General features: G+C 33.8%; 1 pseudogene; it reads left to right on the top strand.

Moving 5' to 3' along the window:
• Positions 1 to 7,563: 7,563 nt before the first annotated feature.
• Positions 7,564 to 11,499, top strand: LOC110795563 (probable 1-deoxy-D-xylulose-5-phosphate synthase, chloroplastic; annotated as a pseudogene).
• The last annotated feature ends 1,391 nt before the right edge of the window (positions 11,500 to 12,890 follow it).

Here is a 12,890-nt window from a genome sequence, read left to right as displayed (position 1 = left end):
GTTCACCATAACAGTATAACCCAAACCATCTAATCTACCCAATGAAATTAGATTCCGTTCTAGCTTTGGTACGTACCTCACTTCAGCTAACTTTCGAACACGACTATTGCAAAGTTTTACCGCAACCTCACCATTGCCGTCAACTTTTACCTTCTTACCATCCGGTAAATAACCATCTTCCCTTCACACTCTTTATAGGATGAGAACCATTTCCTCCTAACACATATGTGATGAGAACTTCCCGAGTCAAGCACCCAACCGTCCTTTGGTCCCTTATCTTCTTGAACCAAAAGAGCATCACCAACATCATCATCATCTCCTTCCGCATATGAAACACGTCCCTTCTCGCGAGTTTTCTTCAACTCCTTCAAGTCTTATTTTGCTTTGGGACACATAGTTTGTATATGACTAATAGAAACACTTAATATTAGGTTTACGTTTCTTACCAAATTTTTTTCTCTTGTCACGTGCATCCACGAATGCTCCTCCATCTAATGAGTCACCCGATCCTCACTTCATCAATTTTCGTTCTCTAGTAGAACAACAATAGTCTCTTCCAAAGCCAACTTCATTTTCCCACCAACGAAGAAGTAATCACAGTATTATATTTCTTTGGTAGAGACAAAAGTAGAAGAATAGAAGTGTCCTCATCCTTTAATTTTTCATCCAAAATTTTCAGTTGGTTGATCAAGCCATTAAAACGATTCAGATGATCTCTCAAATCTCCATCTTCTTCCATCTCGAGTCCGAACAAATATTTCTTGAGAAATAACTTGTTGTCCAAAGACTTGGACTGATATGTCTTTGGCAACTTCTCCCATAAACTTTTAGGGTTATCTTCCTCAAGAACATCATAATAAATTTTCAGTGCAAGGACCAACCGAATTGTCGATGCCGCACGGAACTTCATGTCTTTTCACTTTGCCTTTTCTATTTCGGTAGACTTCTTGTCTTCAAGGGTTCCATACAACCCTTGCTGGATTAGGAGATCTTTCACCATGCTCTGTCATAAGGAAAAATCGTTCCTTCCATTTAACAATTGAATCTCGAACCTTCCACCAAATTTCTCCATCACAAACCTTAGCTCTTGATACCACTATTAGGAATAGTACAAGATAACAATCTAGACAAAACACACAAAATATAAATACCGTGGTATACCCACTTCCCAACTTGTATTATTAATCAAAACCGTTATTGACCATACAATCAATCAATCTCACACGTGTTTCTCTCAAACTTTCCCAAGCTCAGGATCCCAAGCATATGAATCTAACGATATATAAATTCCTATTTATATACCCCAACTTCCTAACCTTAATCCTGGTATTAGGAAACACAATATGACTAGAATATTCCAATTTAGGAGAAACCAATATACTAACAAATCTATCCCTAGAATACAACTCGTAAAATAGGAATACAATAACATAATATATCTCCTAAATTAATGTCTAGTAATATACCAAAACTGAAACTCATTGCCATATTGAGTTTAATATTTGCACTTTGTATCATTAATGACAACCCAATAACGACGGGTTGAAAATGCAATCGCAAAAATCTTTTGCGACGGGGCTAAAAACCAATAAAGACGGGTCAAAAATCCAATCGCAAAAGCCTTTTGCGACGAGACTAACAACTAATAAAGACGGGAACAACTTTCACAAGTGTCTTTTACGATAGACTAACGAATAGATTTTCCATCAACAGCGGCACCATTTTATGACGGGTTCGCGACAAAATTTAGTGACGAGATCTCACATCGTTAATGCTACAATTTTTTATAATGTTGTAAGGGTTGTACCTAGACATGTACCGACGAACGTTACAATGATCGGTTCGAATTTGTGATGCTCTACCATTTGACCTTATTAGATTTTGCATATCCGATCCCGACAAGACGAGAGCAAGATATTTGATATCCGAGCAAGATATGTGATATTCGAGTGTCCGACAACCAAAAGTGGAAAAAAGATAAGAGCTCCGTAAGCACAAATGTATCCAATGACTCAATGAGGTATAATTCTTAAATGGACTTGGTCCACACTAAATTTAGTGTGGACCATGTCTTAAAATAAAGTTAATAACTTGTACCTAATTTATTGGCATTTTATTAGGATTATTATTGGAAAAAAAAAAAATCTAAATAGTATCGTTGATAAATGTTTCTTGAATAATGTGATTTTAAGTCACAATTCGCTTTTAAAAACATAGGGTTACTATGCTTCAAAAAATGGTTACTATGTCTAAAAATTTTGGTGTTTAATTTATTATAGTTACTATATGAACAATAAAGGTCACCACAAGTGTAAAAAGGTGCTAGAGAAAACTATTGATTTTGGATCCACACTAATATTATTGTGGACCAAGTCCACACAAGAATATTCCTCCAATGAGATAATGAGATAGTGATAGTCTAACAACAACAAAATTTGTTGCCACGCACCTACTGTGTACAATAAACTACTCCCTCCATGTAGGAATATTCGAAACGGTTTAACCCGTAAAGAGTTTAATGCATTGTAATTAGACCTGTCAAAAATTGACCCAATCCGAAAACCGACCCGAACCCGACCCGAAAATCCTGGGTCCTGAACAAGATATTGTGACCCGTAACCCGATTTTGTCCGAACCCGAGCAACCCGAAAATTAATGGGTCAAAACCCGACCGAACCCATTTAGGACCCGACCGATTGAAAATCGTTGTATTTATAGTAATAAATGAGATTATAAGAAAGTTTAAGCATAATAAACATGTTGTTTTTACTATTATTGTGTGTAATATGATTTTAATTTGGATTATTCGCCATTTTATGGTTGAATTTGACTAAATATAAACTTGTGTAGGAAATTTTTTTAATTTGTGCCCATATTTTGTATATTTATCACCTAAATTAATGAAAATATAATGCGCGTTTTAAAATCTCTCTACCCGTTGGGTCGACCCGAACCCGAATGTTTTGGGTCTTGAACAAGCATTTGTAAACCCGAACCCGAAGTGACCGACCCGATCTAACCCGAACCAGAAAATAATCTTTCACAACCCGACCCGACCGACCCGCTTGACAGGTCTAATTGTAATTGATTATTATTTAATAAGATAGTAGTTGATAGTGGTGCATTTTTTTAATATAGATAGTGGGATGTACCACTAATTCACTATGTATGTCAAACTTTTAATTTTTTAATGTTTATTTTTAGAGAGTAGGGAAGTAAGTATTGAGAAATTGATAAAATATTAATAAAAGTTTTAATTTTTAGAAACATTGGAAGTAATCCGAGACGACCTTATAAAAATATATTTCGAGTATTCCGAAACAGAGGAAGTGCTTCGTATTATACTTAGGGTAACTTTTACATCGGAGTAGTAATTTTTAAGAAATGTTTTTAGTTTCCTTTACATAATCTTACGATATTTTTATTGTATACCAGATTTCAATAAGAATTTGTGTCTAACGAGAACGGCTAATCCCCTTAAAGATTTCTGGTGACGTGGTCCAATCAATTACATCTTCAGGATTTGCTTATGGGTCCAACCACCCCCCTAAGTCCCTAAGCATGCATGTCAATGGGTTCTCCACGTTTTTAAATCATCCACCCATCTCTTTCTTTCTTTTATTTCATTTTTCGTTTTCTATCTTTTTTTAAAAAAAAAATAAAATAAATTTTGTTGGGAGATTGAACATGGCGTTTTGTTCTTGCTCATTGGTTTCACATTTTAGTCCAGTTATACTCAAGCCTCATTGTACATGGACCAACACTTGTCTGCAAAATCTATCTAAATATAAGTTAAATTAACCAACCAGGTTTGTTTTTTCGATTTTATTTTACTTACGCGTTCCTTTTGATAAACAAAGAATGTGAAAATGTATTCAACTCAACATGGTATCGTTTAGGTCATATTTACTATTTTATGATCTTTAAAAACGAATATAAAGAGTAATTACGTAATACATGCATGCGTACATAGTAATATATATATATATATATATATATATATATATATATATATATATAGTAAGTATTACTTATTTCAACTAAAAGGGAAAGAATGTACGTGTGTGTGTGTATATATATATATATATATATATATATTTCAAAGTAAAATAATATATATTAAAAAAATGGAAGGACGTTGGTCTTGTTTGTCATGGTAACCGTTGCCGAATGGTCTTTGATTTGTTTGATGTGATCACCAGATGGGTTAGCATATTCAATTCTCATAATTTCTAAGCAGTGGCAGATTTAGAGACGAGTGGCCTGGGAGTCTTGATACGAACTAAAGTACCAAACAGAAGTCGATCTTGGCGGAACCAAGTAGAGTGCAGACGTGCATTAGGGTTACGTACCAACAATGTCTAGTAGACAACCTGTAACTCTTTAAGCAACAACTAATGGATATATGCAAGCTAATAAAGAATAAGGAAAAACATATATAAATAAAAGAGTACTATTTATCGATCTACAAGGCTACAAGTAACAACGTAACTAATGGTTAAGTATTACTCCCTCTGTCCCTTAATACTTGCACCGTTTTGACTTTTTGCACTATTTACATAATTCACTTTGACCCTATTTTATTTATAGTATATGAAAATAAATGTTAATATATAATATATTGTTAGCTTCATCTCAATATATATTTTCAAAGTATTAAAATTTTTATAACTTTTTATAGGAAGACTTTTTAATGGCTACAATAAAATGGTAGCCACCGTAATTGTATTAAATCTCAACCGTTTAAACTAAAATTTAATCTCATCTGTTTATTTATTTGACCATAATATTTCAAGAAAATGTAAAAGAAAAAAATATTTAAAAAAAAAAACGGTTTTATTATTGTAAAAAACTGATGCAAAGCTCCTTCTTCCACCATCGTAGCACAATTGCCAGACATAAAAATCACCCATTAATAGCTTTGTGATTAAAACAATTCGCATATATAAATATTGGTTCTCCTGTTCTATAAACTATAGAGTACTCCCCCCTAATTACTCTTGTACAACAGTTGAAATTATTTTTTGAGTTTTATATGGTTTTTCTTTCAATTGTGTTCTTATTTTATACTGTATATTTTTTGAACGAATCCCATGGACCCATGGTGTTCTTCTACTGATCAGAATTGCAATTTTGCTAAACATGATAAAATCGTATGCACAAATTAATACAGGTAAGTAAAAAGGTCATAGATGAATGTTCACCTCGTAGATGGAGAGAGGAGAGGAAAAGAAAATAATTTTTTTAAAATTTTAATCTATATTTTATTAATGAATTTCTTTTATAAAAAAAACAAATCATTTTAAAAGTCAAGTCAATATAAAATGAATGGTGTAGATTTGACATATTTATATAAATGGTCTAGATTAAAATATTATAGTGGCTACAAAATTAATGTAGCCATTGTAAAATCATCCCTTTTTATAATATATAGTTAAAGATATTGGTGGTTAAAGTTGTGCATTGGCAAGCGTGTCCAGTCGAAACGGTGCGAGTATTAAGGGACGGAGGGAGTAGTAAAACTATAAGTCTATAACAACATATGACTATTTCAGTCTATATTTATCGAATTATCGTATACTAATTCCGTTTCATAATATTGTTCAATTTCACTTTTTAGGTTTGTTAATGTAAACCGTTGGGCATATATACCTCGAATATGTATTTATAAAAATTATTAAATGTTGATATTTTGACTATACATATTGACACAAATCTAACAAGACATCACACAAATACACAGTTACCACGTTTTTTTTTTCTTCAAAGGTTTTGCATGCTGTCGATTTACAATAATATTATGGTTCATAGACATAGTAAAAACTTACGTACCCTTATTTTTTATAGAAGTTACCACTATTTTTAAATAACCTTGTCAAAAACTACCTTATAAATTAAGGTTTTTCGAGGAGCTGCCTTATAAAAAAATTGTTATAATTAACTACCTTCCTAAAAATATAATGTTGCAACATATTATATACCATAGTTTAGAATTGACTTTACTATGTGTATTTCGTGTGACAACTCTCGGGAAAGGGTAACTAAATGACATTTTTTTTTGAAGGTAGGGTAATCAAATGACTTATTATTTAAAGTTGATGGGGGTATACAAATTAATTTATTCGGGTATAATCAAAAGGTTAACTTATCTAGTTCCTACGTAGTATATATGTTATAATGATTTTGGTAGAAGTTTAAGTAAATGTTGGGGATCTTTTACCAAATAGGGCACTTTTATAATTTTATTTATCAAATAAATGACTATTATAAAAAATGTTTTCTATACTGGCTAAAATTTATTTATCAAACAAATGACTAGTATAAAAAATATTTTCTATACTGGCTAAATTTTTTTTATCAAAATAACTATATATTTTGACTTTGTGACAAAAACCAAATCGGTTTTTTGTTTTTCATATTTTATATAGGGAACCAGTTTTATACTGCTAATTGATTTTTTATTTCCTTTTGAAATTGCCTTTAAATAATTTACACTACAAGAAATTGTACTATTAACGACGGGAAATCCCGCCGCGAAAGGTCAATAATAGTTGATTAACGACGGGATTTCCTGTCGCGAACCCGTCATAAAAGGGGGCCGCCGTTAATAGAAAATCCCGTCGTAAACCCGTCGTAAAAGACATTTGCGACGGTTAATCCGGTCATTGTTTGGTTGTTAGCCCCATCGCAAAAGGCTTTTGCGACGGGATTTTTGCCCCATCGTAATTAGGTTGTCGTTAAAGATACAAAATCTTGTAGTGTTAAAACCTTGCTTCTGATATTGTAATTTCGATAGATACAACATAGTAGTAAATTCAAATACAAAGAAAAGAGAGAGTAGTCACTGTATTAAATACAATTACACTACAAGAAATTATACTATTAACGACGGGAAACTCCGTTGCGAAAGGCCAATAATTGTTGATTAACGACGGGATTTCCTGTCACGAACCCGTCATAAAAGGGGGACGTCGTTAATAGAAAATCCCGTTGCAAACCCGTCGTAAAAGACATTTGCGACAGTTATTCCCGTCGTTGTTTGGTTGTTAGCCCCGTCGTAATTAGGTTCTCGTTAAAGATACAAATTCTTGTAGGGTTAAAAGAGAAACATGTAATCAACTAAACATAATTAAATAATTAAGGTAAATGTTACAAGAAACAGAAAGGCTATAGAGTATTAAGTTTGCTGAAGAGAAACACTAAAATCTTTAAACTTAAGTTTAAGAACTCCATAAACTAAAATTTTAGAACTCCATAAATAACCACTGGCCCAGAAAATTTATCCAAAACAACTTGTATTCATAGTAGAACTCGATAGTCAAGAAAGAATGTATGACATAAACAAGGCAATGAACCCAAAAAAGGATAGAAAACGGGATACCCGTATCCTTTCAAATAATAGGCGTTTACTCCCAATCAAAGTGTACAATTCTCAAATAGGAGCATGAAAAATAAATTCCAGAATATTGAATATAATTGAGTCTCAAATATGCATGAAAAATAAGCTTTACACGTACGAGAGAAACAAACTTATCAATTTTCCTCTTGGAATCTTCAATCGGAAACACTAGGATTACCCGGAATTCGATGACTATTCATAGCTATCCCAAAGTTCGACCCAATGCTTTATTTCCGTCCTACTTGATCGTGATTCGACATTACAAGTATATTGCAAATACTGCATATTTGATTCCAACCATAAATCTATTTTCTTCCCTATGAGTTCGAGTTTCAATAATTAATTGGGAAAATTTAAAAACGCCAGACTCCAACTATGTCGACTTAGGTATTAGAAAAATAAAAAGAAACCAAAAAATATATACTCCGTGTATAAAATTGAAGTCTCAAGAAAAACTTAAATCTGTCCATTTTTTAAAAAAAAAAAACATAAACCAAACCGGTTCATTATTAAAAAAAAAATTCAAAAAACACTTAAACCGGTTCATTGGATATTACTTCAAAACCAAGATGGTAAGTAGTTTGGGAAATAAACTTTAATAATAGTCATTTTGGTAAATAAAATTATAAAAGTAGCCAGTTTGATAAAAGATCCAAATCTTGGGGTTAGTTTGGAGAGAGATTTATGTGATTTGTGCTGGACATCTATGGTATACGGAGTATATATATTGTTGATCTGATGAGTTAACTTTTAGATTAACCTTGTGTTGTTTTTGTTAATTTAACTTATATATACTCCGTAGTTAGTATGATGAATCTGAATGTGCACGTAGAGCTTACGTGTTTTACAAGCATTATATTTAGCGTAATTTGATGACAAAAATGGGTTTGTGTATTTAACTTGGGTTCAGGTGAAGATAAGTCGTTGTAAACCTAGGGCATCATTGATAGAAAGTGGAGAATACTATTCAGAAAGACAACCTACACCCCTTTTGGACACCATTAAGTATCCCATTCACATGAAACACTTATCTGTTAAGGTAAATTAATCTTGTTTATTTTAAATTTGTATGTTTTGAGTGTTTACTATGTATATACGGAGTAGTAATTAATTAAGATTAAGATTAAGATTAAGATTAAGATTAAGATTAAGATTAAGATGAGTAAATGAATCCATGAAATTGAATGATAAGTGTGTTTTGCAGGAGCTTAAACAGTTAGCAGATGAGTTGCGGTGTGATGTGATCTACAATGTGTCTAAAACCGGTGGTCACCTTGGTTCCAACCTCGGGGTTGTGGAACTCACTGTAGCTCTTGATTATGTTTTCGAATTTCGATGCACCTGAAGATAAGATATTGTGGGATGTTGGTCATCAGGTACTTTTCGAAAGACAATACATTACTATATGATTAATATATACATACAGCAGGCGATGTACGTTGAGTTTGACACTTTAATATAATGTAATGGAGACGGGTGTGATGAATTGAAGACGGGTGTTCATTAACGGTGGTTGATATTTATATGTACGTGTATGCATGTTTGATTATTTTCAGTGTTACCCACATAAGATGATGACTGGAAGAAGAGATAGGATGACAACATTGAGACAGAGGAATGGATTGTCAGGGTTTACTAAGCGTGACGAAAGTGAATTTGATGCCTTTGGTGCAGGTCATAGTTCAAACAGCATTTCTGCTGGCTTGGGTACGTACGTAAATTCCCTGCATTACAATGAATTCTTTACTCAAAAGTAAAATTAATTACTTATATTTGTATAGGTATGGCCGTGGGAAGGGATCTAAAAGGTAGACAAAACAAAGTAGTTTCAATTATAGGGGATGGTGCCATGACTGCTGGGCAAGCCTTCGAGGCAATGAATAATGCAGGATACTTGGATTCGGACATTATTATCATTCTCAATGACAACAAGCAGGTATCTTTACCAACTGCAAGTTTAGATGGCCCTATTCCTCCAGTTGGAGCTCTTAGCAGTGCTTTGAGTAAGTATCGCGCACAGGGAGGAGTAACCAAAGAAATAGGAGGACCCATGTATCATCTAGCTGAAAAAGTAGATGAGTATGCTCGAGGCATGATTAGTGGTACAAGATCATCTCTGTTTGAAGACCTAGGCCTTTACTACATTGGACATGTCGATGGTCATAACATACAAGATCTTGTAGCTATACTTAAAGAGGTTAAGAGTGCAAAAACTGCAGGTCCAGTTCTTATCCATGTTGTGACAGAAAAAGGAAAAGGATACCCCTATGCAGAGAAAGCTGCAGACAAATACCACGGTATATAATATTATTATTATTATTATGCTGGGGTTGCATTTCCATTAATATTTAATAATCAAGTGAAGTGGAGTATTAAAATGGTAACGTACTCAAGTTATTTTATTAAAACGAAAATGATGGGTTTTATTTAATTAATTTGTCATTGTATAATTAGCGGTTACCAAATTTAATCGAGCCACTGGGAAGCAGTTGAAAGTACAAGCTTCAACTCAGCCTTATTCAACATACTTTGCGGAGGCTTTAGTGGCAGAGGCAGAGGTAGACAAAGATATAGTAGCTATTCATGCCGCCATGGGTGGTGGAACAGGATTAAATCACTTTCTACGACACTTTCCATCACGCTGCTTTGACGTGGGAATAGCTGAACAACATGCTGTAACTTTTGCTGCTGGATTGGCTTGTGAAGGTCTCAAACCATAAACTCATCTTTTATGCAAAGGGCATTTGATCAGGCAATTAAATTTATTACCCGTTTAATCATCTTCATAGTACATACTCCGTACGTACTACATACTATACTATACTATACTATACTATGACATGTACGTTTTCGTTTTGGGTATAGCTAACTAAAAATTAATTTTATTGATTCAATTTCTCAAGTACAGGTAGTTCATGATGTAGACTTACAAAAGATAGCGGTGAGGTTTGCTATAGACAGAGCAGGGGTTGTAGGATCTGATGGCTCTACCCATTGCAGCGCTTTTGATGTAACATTTATGGGATGCCTCCCGAATATGATAGTAATGGCACCTTCAGACGAGACAGAACTAATGCATATGGTTGCCACTGCTGCTGTTATTGATGATAGACCATCTTGCTTCCGTTACCCTAAAGGAAATGGAATTGGTATAGAGTTGCCACCTGGAAACAAAGGCACTCCACTTGAGGTAATCCTTGTTAATTTCCTTTGAATAAAGGCACTCCACTTGAGGTAATCCTTGTTTGAATCATAAATGATATATATGGTTACAGATAGGAAAAGGCAGGATTTTGAAGGAAGGAGAGAGAGTTGCACTCCTTGGATATGGAACAGCAGTCCAATATTGTTTGGCTGCAGCAGCGATAGTTGAATCTCGTGGCTTGCGTTTGACTGTAGCAGATGCCCGCTTTTGCAAACCATTAGACCATGTACTCATCCGAACACTAGCCAAATCTCATGAAATTCTAATAACCTACCGTTGAGGAAGGATCCATTGGAGGTTTTGGATCTCATGTTGCCCAATTTATGGCTATTCATGGCCTTCTCGATGGAAAACTAAAGGTATATAAATGTTATGTGAATTAATTTAAGCAAGTTTGGTCTTTTGAATGTATGTATGTATGTATGTATGTGTTTGCACTCTGCAGTGGCGGCCTTTGATTCTTCCAGATCGATACATTGAACATGGCACACAAGGAGACCAGTTGGCTGAAGCTGGACTTACACCATCACATATTGCCGCCACAGTATTCAACATCCTTGGCCAAACAACAGAAAATCACCAAGTGTACTAATCGGCAAACAACGGATTAGGCCAAACAAGCTTTTGATGTTTAAAGATCCTCCTGTTGATACTAAAGGTATTCAACATCCTTGGCCAAGCAACAGATTAGGCCGGCCGGGGTACTAATCGGCTGAGTTATTCATGTAAGATAACAAGCTTAATTTTGATGTAATGTTTAAAGATCCTCCTGTTGATACTTCCAAAATGTAACTAGCTAGGATCCTAAAATGAAGTCAATCAAGAAAGATAATCTCTTCTACTTCATTAAAAAAGACGTACCATTTCTTAATCACATCTTCTAGTTATAACTAAACTATATTTAAATACTCACCATGCACACTACAAATTTCAACAATAACATGTCCTGTCCAATATCACTACAATAAAAATAAGCTTTTAATAGCGCTTTTTTCAATGAAAGACAACGCTTTTAAAGCGCTGTGAATTAGCAGCGCTGTTAAAAGAATAACAGCGTTTTTCAAAAGCGCTGTTAATATTGCCTCATTTATCAGCGTTCAATAAATAAGCGCTATTAAAGCTCTGGTATGGCAGGAAATTTTATGTACTCAACAAATAATTTAATTTAAATTAATTAATAGCATTTAATTAAAATGCGATGTTATTAGATTTAATTTTAATTATCAAGTACCTGTAAACAAAAGGTTAAAACATTTTAGAGCCTATACAAGATAGTGTAAGAGTTAAATATATATGTTGCTCCCCACAAAAAAAAGAAACAAATTGAATATATATAAAATCCGACTTCATTTGTATCATGTCAAATAAATGTCTCAAAGTCTCAAACTTAAAATCATATGTGCCTAAATACACACTAGAAAAGAGAAATATGTATCCTTGTCATATATAACTTCTTTTAATTCTAAATCAACACACTAAAATTAGAACATTGTAGACAATTTCCAGTCGTAAACATAATTAATCCACCACAATATTCACACGAGATCGAAGAACGTGACGCGTCCATTGAGGTCTGACTTCATAAATTTGTCCTTGATCATAATTCAGAACATTGCAACCATGAAAGTACTACAAAATGAGAAAATAGATAATTAGTAACAACGCATATAATAATGTCTAGGCATAATGGAACAAAGAAAAATACACACATCTTCAAATATTCGAGTTTGCTTATAGCCGATGATCTCTTTCATGAATCTCATGATATAATATCCACAATCCATGGCATTGCTGGGAGAAGAACATTGTGTGTTACACTTGAGTTTAAATATAAGATTCAAGTCAATTGACTTAAAATGCTGGAACTGTTGCTGGATTTGAAGGAGGTTATGATTCCTATTTGGAAGATGGAGAGTTCAGAGAGTCGCGCTACTGGGAGGATAATGATGGTGGGAAAGGGGAAACTGAACATGTCGATTCTGATTCTGATAATAGGGATGGAAATGTCATTTATGAAGCTGCTAATGATGATTTTGCCCAATTGTCGGGAGAAGTTATGGTTGGGGAGTGTGAGAAGCAGAGTTATTGATCAAATAATCCACCAAATCTTAATCAGAGCATTGAGGAAAGTGTTAGGTTATGATACATATGACAATTCATAAATCATGCGGAAAAAACCATAAACCCAGGAAAACATATTATTTACACATAATCATTTAGCATAGATTAGATGCATACTCTTTGTTGCGTGCCTTCCCTAGCTGCGCCCGAACCGAACAAGAACAA

The sequence above is a fragment of the Spinacia oleracea genome, chromosome 6 (assembly GCF_020520425.1).
Source record: "Spinacia oleracea cultivar Varoflay chromosome 6, BTI_SOV_V1, whole genome shotgun sequence".
Classification (NCBI taxonomy): domain Eukaryota; kingdom Viridiplantae; phylum Streptophyta; class Magnoliopsida; order Caryophyllales; family Amaranthaceae; genus Spinacia; species Spinacia oleracea.
This window is presented reverse-complemented; position numbering and strand designations above follow the sequence as displayed.